Here is a 12,720-nt window from a genome sequence, read left to right as displayed (position 1 = left end):
GTGTATGTAGTTGAGGGTGAGGGTGTCGCGTATGTGTGTCCCCGTCATTTTTTGCCTCCCCCCTCCCCTGTGTCGTAGGTGCAGTACTCACCGTTGTCTTCTGCGCCGGCGTTCGTGCTCCTGGTAGAGGAGCAGGAAGACAATAGCTGGTAGGATGTGTAGTTCGGGTTCCATGCTGTCCAGATTCCTCGTGGAGTGTGTAGAGGTGAGCGTTTTCCGTTCGTAATGGCTGTTTCCGCTGTGTTTTTATCGGCGTGGCTACCGCCCCGGAAAAGGTGGCGGATTGGTGGGTTGTGATAGGGTGGGCGGTACATTGTCTCCCGCCTGTCTGTTGGCGGTGACCGCCGCGCTGTTTGTTTGTCCCGCCGTGACGGTCGGAGTGTTAAAGTGGCGGTCTCTGTTGGCGGTTTCCGCCAGGGTCAGAATTCCATTTTTTTTACCGCCTGCCTGTTGGCGGGTTGGCCGCTGCTTTAACACCGACCCCCAGGGTTGGAATGACTCCCTTAGTGTTTTCAGCTGCTGCAAGAGGGTGTTGGGCATCGTTTCACCAGCCGTGATGTGTTAATCTCCCAGCCGTGATGCAGGTGAAGTGTCGATTTTAGCTACGAAGCTGGTGGAGTGATGTTTATCAGCCGCATTGAAGATGGTGCATCAAACATTTCCCTGCATTGCGACCTGCCTGTGGATTTCCAGCTCTTGTCTGGCAACTTCACCTTTCAAGGGCCCAGGGACTGGATAGGGTGCCACTTGGCAGGGCAGGAGTCTCAGCAGAGAGTCCAGATGTTAGCAGAGGGAGTCTTTGACGGCCCTGAGAATTCAACACAGGAGGAAAGCTCAAATCAAGCCCTTGGAGATTCTTCACAAGCAGGTGTAGTGTAGCCATTTTTAATGTAGCTTTATGTGCGTTAGCTTAAAGTATTAGGCCTCTGTGCACTTTGCCCTAGATGCATTTTATTTAGCCTCGCACTGTTATTTTACAATAACCAGTTTCACTGTCTTGTTTTATTTCCTTCTATCACACTGTTTAGCTTACTTCAGCACTGTGTTCTCAAACAATACATTCTTGCTTGCTCTGTTTTTCAGCCAAGGATATAGTCTGGTACATTGCCAATAGACGTGGTAGAAGTTTAGTCTTTATGGTTTGTAGACAGTACACATCCTTACGTAAGGTAGAACACCGGGGTGTTAGTTATTAAAACACTTTCCAGCCCCGGTACACGTAAGAGTGAGATTCCGACCAGGAACCCACAACTAGATGCTGACTGCCCTGTTGCAGATGATGATCCAGATCACTGGCCTTTGCTCAGGTATGAGGGTTGATGTCCTCCCGGGGAAACCAGAAAGGCAGGCTTAGAGCTTCACATGTGTGCTCAAAATATAACTTAGAGAGAACATAATTTAGTTACAATATGATAGCCTTATTTTTATGTTTTACTCTCCTCGTTACTATTTCCATCTTACTGTGTTGTATGGTTCTGGTTATTGCGGCTCAGGCATTGTTATCTAAAATGCAGTTGTTTTATTAAACCAATCTTTAAAATTCAAACTGCCTTTGTCATTTATATATGAGACCGCACTTTGTACGAGAGAACTGGTTGTGACCTGAGTGACCACGACTTCCCTGGGAAACACTAAGATGTCATGCGCTCGGCTTCCCAATTGTCTCTTCCTTTTGGGAGAGATGAGGCACTGCTAGTTAGCCGGAGCATAACCCGGATTTGGGGTGATAAGGGTCCTTCACTGTGGGTCAGACTTAGTCCTCCACACTGCGAACGATCCTGCCGCCCAAAAATCCAGTAGTCTCATTAGGATAATGAGAGCCTATGCGACACAGGAATGCACAACAAAGTCCAGTCTTTGTCCCTTTTCACAGGCAGAAGCAGCAACAGCTGGATAGCCCAGCAAAGCACAGGCACAGGCAGGGCAGCACTTCTCCTCAGTTCTTTAGCTCTTCTCCTTGGCAGAGGTTCCTCTTGGTTCCAGAAGTCATCTAATTTTCAGTGGTTGTGGGTCCAATACTTATACCCTTTTCTGTCTTTGATGTAGGCATACTTCATAGGAAAGTCTCTGTTGTTCACAAGATCCTGCCTTGCGCAGTCCAGGCCCCAGACATGCACCAAGGGGTTGGAGACTGCATTGTGAGACGGCATGCACAGCCCACTCAGGTGTGAGTGACCATACCTCCCTCCACTCTAGCACAGATGGCTCATCAGGATATGCAGGCTACACCGCAGATCCCTTTGTCTCACTCCCTAAAGGGGATTCACAAACAGTCCAACTGTCAAACTGACCCAGACAGGCAATCCACAAACAATTTAAAAAACAACTTCACTAAAAGATGTATTTTTAAATTGTGAGTTCAGAGTCTCCAAACTCCATTTTTCTATCTGCTCTCAAAGGGAATCTGCACTTTAATAATATTTAAAGGAAGCCCCCATATTAACCTATGGGAGAGATAGGCCTTGCAACAGTGAGGCCTGAATTTTGCAGTATTTCACTGTTAGGACATGTAACACACATCAGTACATGTCCCACCTTTAACATACACTGCACCCTGCCCATGGGGCTACCTAGGGTCTACATTAGGGGTGCCTTACATGTATGAAAAGGGAAGGTTTAGGCCTGGCAAGTGGGTACACTTACCAAGTTCAATTGGTATTTTAAAACTGCACATAGACAGACACTGCAGTGGAAGGTTTGAACCATGTTTACAGGGCTACTCATGAGGGCAGCACAACCAGTGCTGCAGGCCCACTAGTAGATTAGATTTACAGGCCCTGGGCATCGCTAGTGCACTTTATTAGGGACTTACTAGTAAATCAAATATTCCAATCATGGAAAACCCTATCACCAGTACAATTTACACAAAGAGCATATGCACTTTAGCACTGGTTAGCAGTGGTAAAGTGCCCAGAGTTCTAAAGCAAGCAAAAACTGGTCAGAAAAAATAGGAGAAAGGAAGTAAACGTTTAGGGATGACCCTGCAAAAAGGGCCATTTCCAACACAACCCCCACCAGCCTAAAGTCAGGGGAGACCAATCAATACCTTGATGGACTTCCCTGATTGGGGCAATAGAACAGAGACCCAGGCCCAAAGCAGCAGGGGCATGTTCAAGTTCTACGCCTTCGTGACTCCAGTTGGATCCCTCTATCCATACTCTCAGGGCTCACTAAGCTAACCCATGGGGATCCCTTCTCATCACCTGTAGCTACCATCTGTGCAGCACCTAACCTTACTTTGTAACCAGGGGGCAGACAGTTCCACCATGGCCAACACAGTGGTGTGGCCCACTCCACCCTGGGGTGTGACTCCTGTCACCCCTCAGGGGCAAATCTGTCCACCAGGACAGCAAGCCACAGAGGCCACTGGCAATTGTTAGGGATGAGAGCCAGGCCCCAGGCCTTTCAAGGCTCTCCAACCACTGTGACTTTGGAGAGTAGGGGGCAGTAGCCCAGGTGCCTGGCACTGTTTCACCACTCTCCCTCCACCAGGTCAGGGATGACAGCCTGACACTGGTTCTCCCCCCTGGGGCTCTGTACTCTCCCCTAGGAGAGGTACCACCAGGTTGCAGAATTGTTAGGCTGCTTGTAGAAAGCAGTCCTGGACAATTCTCCCACCAGTGCAGGGATGGTAACCTGCAAATGGTCTTCCAACCTGGGGTCTGTGACCTCAGGTTGGACCAGGGTCAGTGGTGATGGTTCCCTCCCCCTACCTTTCCTTCTGGGGTCCTCACCACACCCCCAGAATCCAACATGAAAGGGGCACTGTTAGCAGTAGCCCCTCCCTCCAGGTCAGGGGGGGCACCCTGAACCTCACCCTTCAACCCAGGGACTGAACCCTTGGATTAAAGTGGAGTCAAGGGTGAGTCTCTCCCTCCCCTGCTCCTACTCCCAGGGTTCTGCACCCCTTCCACCATGGAGAGCACCCCTAGAAGTCACACTGATTGGGTAAGCGGACCCTCCCATCATGTCAGGGTTTACCCCCTGCACCTGACCCTCCAGCCTAGGGTCTGTACACTCAGACTGGACCATTGCCTGGCAATCCAGGACTACCTGGGGAGCACATTTACCCCCATCAGGTCAGAGCTTACCCCCTGAACTTGACTATCCAACCCAGAGTAACCACCCTCAGGCTAGACCACTGCCTGGCAAGCTAGGACTTCCTGGGGGACACACCTTCCCTAAGGGCTACAATTGAGTTTGGCTGGCCCTGGTCCTCTGACCTCTGTCCACCTGACAGAGCCTGGTTTCCCCAGCTCAAAAATGGTATCACCAAGGTCATTCCTGGGGGGCTCTGACATCAGAGATAACCCCTGACCCTCCAGGTTTTCCACTGGGGCCAGCAACCTCCTCTCAACCTTCTGTCTGGACTTCTGCACCCCCTCACTAGCAATGGTACTGCCAGACACCACAACTGGTGGTATGTTGGCTACGCCCGCCCCCCCAAGTTCTCCGGACAGTATGGGGTCTCCCTCAGCAGCTGGCCCTATGGTACAGGCTAGGATCTCTTCCTGGGATTCACTCATGGAACCTTCCACGACCTGGGACTGGAAGCCGGGCACTCTGGGACTCAGCCCACCCCCATTCCCTCTCCTCTAAGACTGGACATGGGATCCCTCACCCATCCCACTACACTAGGAATTACCTGGGACACTGTAATCCTTTCTGTTGGACCTGGCTTTTTGACAGGGTCATCCCCAAACTTTTTGCCTCCTTCCTCCTATTTTGTCTGACCTGTTGTTGTTGGCTTTTGAACTCTGAGCACTTTACCACTGCTAACCAGTGCTATGCTCTCTGCGTCCTTGTGTCTGCTGTGATGTCCTCACGCGCCCATCCAAATCGGGGTAGGCCACCGCCAGGATCCGGGACATCAGGGGGGTCAAAGTACGACTGGCACCCCTCCTACGTTGGGAGACCATCCCCAGCAGAGCCTCCGCGGTCTTCCTGCTCCCGCGGCGGATGTCCTCCCACCTCTTCCGGCAGTGGGTGCCCCATCTGTTGTGGACCCCCAGGGTCCGGACGTCCTTGGCGATGGCACGCCAAATGTCAATTTTCTGATGGGCGCTGACCTATGTGACATGTACAGGGGGAGAAAATAAAAAATCATCACCTTCTGCATGCTCGATGTGAGTGGCCCCCCATCCCCACCCTTGCCATGTGGCACATGCTCTCATCTGTCGTTTGATGCATGCCTCATTCGCTCCCCTCCCCACCATCTTTCATTCACCCCACTCAACCCAGGCATTGGCCACAAAGCATGGTCCCAGTGTACTTACCTGTTGGTCTGGAGGACCGTAGAGTAGCGCATACTGGGGGAGGACCCCATCCACGAGTTTCTCCAATTCTTCAGAAGTGAAGGCAGGGGCCCTTTCCCCAGTCGCAGCAGCCATTGTCTCTTCCAGACCGGGGTCACAGCAGCACTTGCAGTATAGGTCCTCTCCTGTGGATGATCAGGTATCGAGTGATTAAGCAGATAGAAAATGGCGGTCACGCCCGCGGCGGTGCGTACCGCGGCGGGGCGTACCGCGACCGCCGGCGCACATCGTCATTGGCTCCTGAAACCCATAGGGTTCAATGTTAACCAATGCGGCTTTGTGCTGCGGTCTTCGACCGCCTACCGCCACGGTGTGCCACGCCAGCGCATTGACCTCACATCCCACTGTCGCACTTCACAGGTCAGGCAGCCGCCATTTCAAGGGCCCCCATATCTTAATTTCTACTGCGTCACACATGCCTAGGCCTTGCATCAACACTCATACAAGCCATTCAATGCATTGAGAATCGTGTACTGTGCAAGCTGTGGGAACGTACCTGTGGGTTGATTGACTCTGTGCTCCATGTTGTCCTTCCTAGGCACCGTCCGCTGGGACTTGCGAGGAGATGGAGGAATCTTCCCATGTACAGACCGCTGGTGGACCTGTCGACAATCGAAGAAAGACATGTCATACTGACATACAGGCTTGACAGAGCCACTATACAGGAACTGTGTGCCCAGCTGGAGCCAGACCTGATGTCACCCATCCGCCAACCCACAGGGATCCCCCCTCTAGTGCAGGTTCTGTCAGTACTCCATTTTTTGGCAAGTGGGTCATTTCAAACAACAGTGGCCATTTCATCAGGGATGTCTCAGCCTATGTTTTCCAAGGTGTTGTCCAGAGTGTTGTCTGCCCTGCTGAAATACATGTGGAGCTACATTGTTTTCCCTGAGGTGGGCGATTTGGCTACAGTGAAGGGTGATTTATATGCCCTTGGACATATCCCCAACATCATTGGTGCCATTGATGGGACCCATGTGGCTTTGGTTCCCCCCAGTGAAAGTGAGCAGGTGTACAGGAACAGAAAAAGTTATCATTCGATGAATGTCCAGGTGGTCTGTTTGGCTGACCAGTACATCTCCCATGTAAATGTCAAGTTCCCTGGGTCAGTGCATGACGCGTACATCATGCGAAATAGCAGCATCCCTTACGTGATGGAACTACTTCAGAGACACCGTGTGTGGCTAATTGGTGACTCTGGTTACCCCAACCTGTCATGGCTACTGATCCCAGTGAGGAATCCCAGGACAAGGGCAGAGGAACGGTACAATGAGGCCCATGGGCGTACTAGGAGGGTGATCGAGCGGACCTTCGGCCTCCTGAAGGCCAGGTTTAGGTGCCTCCATATGACAGGTGGATCCCTAATGTACTCACCAAAGAAGGTGTGCCATATCATCGTGGCCTGCTGTATGCTTCACAACCTGGCTTTGCGACGCCAGGTGCCTTTCCTGCAGGAGGATGGTCCAGATGGTGGTGTTGTGGCAGCTGTGGAGCCTGCGGAGAGTGAAGAGGAGGAAGACGAAGAGGACGACACAGACAACAGGGACACAGTAATACAGCAGTATTTTCAATGACATACAGGTAAGAATCAACATCGGCATTTTACATTTACTTAAAGTCTCCTGCCTCTCTACTGTCTGAGTTTCCCCCCAGTGTATGTTAACTGAGTTGTGACTTTCCCTTCCAATTTCAGAGATGTGGGCCCCACTCCGTGACCTCTGCTTTGTTTCCCCATGGACTACAGCTGTGTGACAGTGGTATGTTGTCATCACAATGTAACTGGACATTTTGGCACGGTTCTGTGTAATACATTTGTTCAAAAATACAGGCAGACTCCAGATTATTTTTGTGCAATAAGTGTGTTTATTAAAGTGCTCAATTTTGGGTAATGGTTGCAATTCGGTGATGGGTGATGGTGGAGGAATGTCCATGGCAGAGTCCAGATTTTCAGTCTCACAGGTGCATTGTCCATATGCCTGTGGAAGGTGGAGCAGGGGCAGTTTAAGGTTGGACAGGGTGACAATGTGGGACAGTGGGATGACAATCAGGGGGTATCCTTTCCTGGCGGGGGTCTTGGCATCTTACTCTGTCTTCTTCCTAGATCTCAGGCCCCACTTGCGGGGTGGTTCTCCTTCTGAAGGGGGTGGGGTTCTGGTGGCCTGTTGTTCTTGTGTCGGGGCCTCCTGTCCACTAGCGCTGGCGGAGGTGGTAGCCTGTTCTTGGTCCATGCTAGTGACAGGGGCCCTTTGTGGTGCCACATGGTCCCGCAATGTGCTGACAATCTGATTGAGAGCCACAACGATGGTGCCCATTGCGGAACTGATGTTTCTGAGTTCTTCCCTGAACCCCATAAACTGTTCCTCCTGCAGTACCTGGATCTCCTGGAACCTGGTCAGGACCGTCGCCATCGTCTCCTGGGAGTGGTGGTATTCTCCCATGATGGAGGATAGGGCCTCGTGGAGAGTGGGTTCCCTGGGCCTGTCCCCCCCCTGTCGCACAGTAGCCCTCCCAGTTCCCCTGTTTCCCTGGGCCTCTGTCCCCTGGACCGTGTGCCCACTACCACTGCCCCCAGGTCCCTGTTGTTGTTGGGGTGGTGGGATAACCTGGGTGTCCTGTAGTGGTGGACACACCGCTGCTTGACGTGTCCTGGAGACAGAGGCATGGGCCAGCTGGGTGGGTGCTGTGCTGGTGTTCCCAGAGGGGGGTAGGTCTGCTGTGGCCTGTGGCTGTCTGAGGGGAACCGACTGTCCCGAGGTCCCCGATTGGCCGGGCTGGTCATCTGGGTCCAGGGAGACAGAGCTGCTGTCATCACTGTGGGCCTCTTCTGGGGTGGAATGGACATTTCTGGACCCTCCTGGGCGGTGTCTTGGCGTTCGGGTCCTGCAGGGGTATAAGAGTATGGTATTGCTTCTGTGTGTGCCATAGCGTGCAATGGGTGGCTGCCCGTGTACCCCAGTGCTGGCATTCCCTTGTGGGGGCTGTTGTGACGGTGGTTTGGGGGGGATGGGTATGTGCAGTGGGCATGCTTAGGTGATGGGTGTCCATGGTTTGTGGTCGCATGCAGGGCTTGGTGTTGGGATGGGTGGGTTGTGATGGTGAGACATTAGCAAGGAGGATGTGTGATGGTGGTGCGGGGGAGGGTGGGGGTATGATTTTGCATGCCGGTGGGTGGGGGGCATGAAGTAGTTGAGATTAGACTTACCAGAGTCCATTCCTCCACCTACTCCTACGAGGCCCTCAGGATGCAGGATCGCCAAGACCTGTACCTCCCATGTTGTAAATTCTGGGGGTTGAGGTGGGGGTCCACCGCCAGTCTTCTGCACTGCGATGTTGTGTCTGGATACCATGGAACGCTCCTTCCCCCGTAGGTTGTTCCACCGCTTCCTGATGTCGTCCCGATTTCGTGGGTGCTGACCCACAGCGTTGACCCTGTCCACTATTCTTTGCCATAGCTCTATCTTCCTGGCAATGGTGGTGTTCTGCACCTGTGTCCCGAAGAGCTGGGGCTCTACCCAAACTATTTCCTCCACCATGACCCTGAGTTCAGCGTCTGAAAACCTGGGGTGTCTTTGGGGTGCCATGGGGTGGTGTGGATGAGGTGTGGGGTGGTGTTTGTGGTGATGAGTGTGGTGAGTGTGGTGGTGTGTGGTGTTTTGAGCGTGGATGTTGTGTGAGTGATGGTGTTATGTGCCTGTGAATGCTCTGTACTAGCTGGTGGTGTCTCTCTCTGGCCTTAGTCAATAAATGGTGGTCGTAGGGGTTTGTGGGTGATGTGGGTGTGTGTTTTATATTGTGTTGGGTGTGTGGGAGTGGTGTTTGTATGTGTATCAGGTGTGTGTATTTCAAAATGTCCAATGTGGCAATGTTTTGGAGCTGTGTGTGTATTTTGACCACGGCGGTGTGTACCGCCAATGGAATACCGCGGTTGAAAGACCGCCGCGTGGATTCGTGGGTCGGAATGGAATGGGCGTATTTCTGTTGGCGTGACGGTGGAGGTTTGGTCATCGCCAGTTTTTCGCTGGCTGTTGGTGTGGCGGACTTTTGTGGATGTTGGGTTTTTGGCGGTTTGCCTGTTGCGGGTCAGAATGACCATGGCGGTTTCCCGCGGCCGCGGTGGTGTTATGGCGGTCTTCTGACCGGCGGTAAGAGCCTTTTACCGCCGAGGTCAGAATGACCCCCTAAGTTTGCAATGTGACAGCAGGAATATGTCGTATACACACCTCTTTGTGACTGCTGTGTTCCCATTAAGTGCCCACCAAGGTCCAGGTATGTCAGCTCCAGAATTTGGGTTATTAGGGGCTTCATGTTCTGTCCAGCACTCTGTCCGCAATGGGAGGACAGCCGCAGCAGGACCTCTATGATCTTCTGGGCCCAGCGTCTCAGGTCCTCCTATCTCTTGCGACAATGGGTGCTCTGCCAGCTGTCTAACCCCAAGGTCTGAGCCTTCAGAGCGATGGCTCTCCATATCTCCTTCTTCTGATGAGTGTTTACCTGTATGGATGCAAGAGACAAATCAAGCAATTACAATGACAAGTTTTTGCTCAAACGGTTATGTCACACACATCAGAAACATGAAGAAATAAATGGCCAATACATCGCAATTGTAAAACACGAGGCAATAAGTACAGGGACATGACTACACACTTTTGTATCCATCTGCAGACTAACCCACTACCCCGCTGCTGGCCTACCATGACTAAGCAAGTCTACTCACATCAACTACCCTATGCTCCAGAAAAATGTACTGTGATGTGAGTCACAATGAAACACTACACACCCACATGGCTTCTGAAAGTTAAACTCCTTAGGTCTGACTGGACCCACACATTTACACTCTGCAAGATTGACTCACTGCATAGTGTCCCTACGTGCAATTTCTATAGTACAGACTTCACCCTTATACTTGAGTGAAAATGAAGGGGCACGCATGGTAGGTACAGAAAGTGTTTTCCCTGTGCATGTGTGGACATGTGGCCTACCAAATGCAGACCTATGCCACTTCAGGGGGGTTGCTGTGGTATGTTCATGTACCACTGAACACTCCTTTGGACATATGTGTCTAAACTGTAGAGATGACAACCAACATACAAAGGTATGCCTTGTCTGACTTCTGCTATGCAACCAAGCTACATGCCTTGGCCTGCAAGGAATCTGAACACTGTCTGCACAGTGGGACTGCCATTTGTGCAATAAGCCTACACAGGACAAATATAACTTCTGAAGAGGTGAGAACAGAGCTGTGGGAGTAAGGGACCTGTCCAAAGAGACATATTCACAATGATGCATAATGCATATATGGACTCGTTTTGGTATGTACCCATGTACCCATTCCGATCTAGTCAATGGACTGAGCATTCAGAGCAAGTGTTGCAACTAGAGCCTCATATTGCCCACATGACAGGATCTGCTGGTGTACAGGGAGTAGGCACAGTGACTGAGTTGCATAGCCACAGTGACTCTCCCACAGCCTGACCGATGTTCCATACTGGTAGATACATTTGACAGGCCCTGGTCTCTGTAGACTGAACATATAGAACCTACCTGTCTCTCACATTTCCATCACTTTCATGCATGACAGTACATCATGTGGCCATCATCACTGCGGCTTGTGGTTTGTGTGGCAACCTTAAGGGCAGAGTGAGTCATGATGTGCCTTACAGATAACAGTTTGTCAAGGCCAGGTGTGGGTTGAAAGATCTGTGGCACTATACACTTTACTTACAAGATCCCTAAATGACTCAGACAAGATGTTACACAGCTTATGCTGTCATGCACATGCATAATGTCTATTATTTACAACCATTATAAAAAAAGAAATGTCTTTATATGGGTGCAAAGTCTCCTTGCCTATCTATGTGTATCCAATATAACAAGGATCTACGACCTCAAAAAACATCACACAACACAATGTTAATGATCACAACATATAGTACTGGTCAGCAATACCTGCACTATGTGCATCCCATTGATGCCACACAGACTGCAACCACAGGCACACAAGACGTCTAACTGACACACAGGGGCACATTGTAGCCCGTGAGAAGAGAAAGGATGGTGCTGACCAGAGTCAATTGGGCACATGAGGTACTGACATGCTCCTCTGATGAGCCACAGAGCTGTCCATACAGGGGAAGGACTTCATTCACAAGCCTCTCCAGCTCCTCTGGAGAGCCTACAGGGGCCCTATCATCTGCTGGACATGGCATGATTGCTATCAGAGGCAGCATACAGCAGCTCAAGTAGTGGAGGTGTTGCTAGCAGCAGTGTCAGGAGTCAAGTGACTGATTTTCCACAACATGGCAGTCAGTTCCACCACATACACGGTCATCACCTCTGATGGTGTAGGAAAGTAGCCTCTTTCTAGCATGGTTACCCCCACTTTTGTCCTGTTTGTGAGTGTGTCAGTGTGTTTTTACTGTGTCACTGGGATCCTGCTAGCCAGGACCCCAGTGCTCATAGATAAAAACCTATATGTCAATGTGTTTTGCCTGTCTCACTGGGATCCTGCTAGCCAGGACCCCAGTGCTCATAGTGTGTGGCCTAATGTGTATGTCTGTGTAGAGCCTAACTGTGTCACTGATGCTCTGCTAACCAGAACCTCAGTGCGTATACTCTCTCTGCTTTTAAATTTGTCACTGTAGGCCAGTGACTTCATTTACCAATTTCAGTTGGCATACTGGACCCCCCCTTAAAAGTCCCTAGTATATGGTACCTAGGTACCCAGGGCATTGGGGTTCCAGGAGATCCATATTGGCTGCAGCATTTCATTTACAACCCATAGGGAGCTCAGACAAGCACTTACACAAGACTTCCAGTGCAGCCTGAGTGAAATAGTGCACACACTATTTCACAGCCATTTTCACTGCACTTAAGTAACTTATAAGTCACCTATTTGTCTAACCTTCAATTGCTTCAGGTTCGGTGCAAAGTTACTAAGTGTGAGGGCACCCTTGCACTAGCAAAGGTGCCCCCACATAGTTCAGGGCCATTTTCCCAGAATTTGTGAGTGCAGGGACGCCATTACACACGTGCACTACATATATGTCAATACCTATATCTAGCTTCACAATAGTAACTCAGAATATGGCCATGCAACATGTCTAAGATCATGGAATTGTCCCCCCATTCCAAATATGTTATTGGGGAGCCAATTTCATGCATTCTGGGGGCTTCACCATGGACCCCCAGTACTGCCAAACCACCTCACAGACAGGGTTCTGCCCTCCTGGGGTCTGGGCAGCCCAGTCCCAGGAAGGCAGAACAAAGCATTTCCTCTGTGAGCAGGGTGTTACACCCTCTCCCTTTGGCAATAGGTGTTACAAGCTGGGGATAGGTAGCCTCCCCCAGCCTCTGGAAATGTTTTGAAGGGCACAGATTGTGCCCTTGCATAAACCAGTCTACACCG

This window comes from Pleurodeles waltl, chromosome 6 (assembly GCF_031143425.1).
Source record: "Pleurodeles waltl isolate 20211129_DDA chromosome 6, aPleWal1.hap1.20221129, whole genome shotgun sequence".
Taxonomy (NCBI): Eukaryota; Metazoa; Chordata; class Amphibia; order Caudata; family Salamandridae; genus Pleurodeles; species Pleurodeles waltl.
Note: the sequence above shows the minus strand (reverse complement) of the source record.